This window comes from Chrysochloris asiatica, unplaced genomic scaffold, assembly GCF_000296735.1.
Source record: "Chrysochloris asiatica unplaced genomic scaffold, ChrAsi1.0 scaffold00091, whole genome shotgun sequence".
Classification (NCBI taxonomy): domain Eukaryota; kingdom Metazoa; phylum Chordata; class Mammalia; order Afrosoricida; family Chrysochloridae; genus Chrysochloris; species Chrysochloris asiatica.
Genome location: NW_006408609.1, coordinates 11776014 through 11778010, shown reverse-complemented (window position 1 = coordinate 11778010; position 1997 = coordinate 11776014).

The window sequence follows — 1997 nt, the reverse complement described above, 5'->3', positions numbered from 1 at the left end:
AGTGAAAGAATACAACCCTGGTGCATATCTTTCCTGAGTTTAAATAATTCAGGGTCTCCTGTTCTTTTCAAACAATAGACCTATTGGTCTAGGTTCGGGTTCCTGCCTCATGACCACAATTAAGTGTCCATAATACTCATTCTCCACAATGTTTGCCATAGCTTGTCATGATCCACACAGTCAAAACGCATAGTAAATAAAGCACAGGTAAACATATTTCTGGTATTTTCTGCATTCAACCAAGATCCATCAGCTATCAGCAATTATTTTCCTTGTTCCACGTGCCTGTATGAATCCAACCTGGACCTCTGATAGCTGTCTGTCAATGAATTGCTGAACCAATTTTTGAATTATCTTTATCAAAAATATACTTGCATGCAATGTTAATAATATTGTCCAACGATTTCCACATTCTAATGGTTCACCTCTGTTTGTAATGGGAACAAATATAGCTCTTTTCCAAATAGTTGACAGGTAGCTCTCTTCCGAATTTCTTGGCATAGATGAGTGAGTACAAACATTGCTGCAACATTTGTTTAAAGATTTCAATTTGTATTACATCAGTTCCAGGAGGCTTGCTCTTTGACAACACCTTCAGTGTACTTTGGATTTCTTCTCTTAATATCAATGGCTCTTGAATATATGCTACGTTTTAAAATTGTTGAATACAGATTATTTCTTTTTGGTACAGTGACTGTGTACTCCCACCATCTTCTTTTGATGTCTTCTGTATCATTCAATATTTTGCCCATAGAATCTTTCAGTATTGCAAGTTGAGGTTTGCATTTTTTCTTCAGTTATTTCACCTTGAGATATGGTGGCATATTCATTATAATATTTGACTTTGTCTTCTCAAGCTGTCCTTTGACGTTTTCTGTTCAGCTGTTTTACCTACTCATTTCTTGCATTTGCTTTATCATTGCTTTGCAGGAGAATAAATTTAAGGGACTCTTCTGACATCCACTTTTATCTTTTCCCTCCCTTTTTCCTTAAGAGTGTTTTCCTTTCTTACTGTATGATGTTCTTAATGTCCTCTGTCAACTCTTTTCATAGTTTTTCATCAGTGTCTAAAGCATCAAATCTGATCTTTAGATGATCTCTAAAATTAAGTGTCAGACTGTGGAACAGATCATCAATTGCTCATTTGCAATTTCAGGCTGAAGATGAAGAAAAATTAAACAAGTCTCACACAAATTTCTTTTGTTTGGCTTGTTTGAATGATTTCTTAAAGACTCCTTTCTTTTGATGCATTTTCTAGAATAGTAGGATGTCTTATTGAGATAAGAATATTGAGCCTTGAATGCCTTCCCACACCCTTCCCCACAACTGCACAAAGTCTAACTGAGCTTTGGAACAGGAAAACATTTTATTTTTACTTCATTATGGAATATTCAGTTTCCATCCTCAAGGGTTATAGTTTATTATAAATAATGAAATATAGGAGTCTTAGTTAGGTGATGTAGGAAAAGCACTGAACTAGAAACTCCAAGGTTGGGGGCTCAAACACACCAGCCACTCTTCAGAATCCTTATTAAGGATTGCTATGCATCAGAACCAACTCAATGGCACTTAACAGGAAAACAACAATGAACTATAAATGTATCATTAGAATAAAATGTTTATTTACCTTCTTACTTTCAAAAACACTTTGCTTCTGCACATATTTCCAGATAATTACATACTTGGGAGTATAAAACACACATACATGATTTCTTCAGGGATATATATCTAGAATAAATATATTCAGCCATCACAAACTTGAATTAGTAATAGATATAATTAGTGATTTGGTAGAAATAAAAAAGATCTCAGGAACATCATAAGAGTTTGATGTTCCTGAGATCTTTTTAATAGATGTTATTGTTAAGTGTCACTGAATGAGTTCCACCTCATTGTTGTTGTTGTTGTTAGGTGCCGTCAAATTGGTACCAACTCATAGAGACCCTATGCACAACTTCACAATCACTGCTACATTTGAGCCCATTGTTGTTGCCACT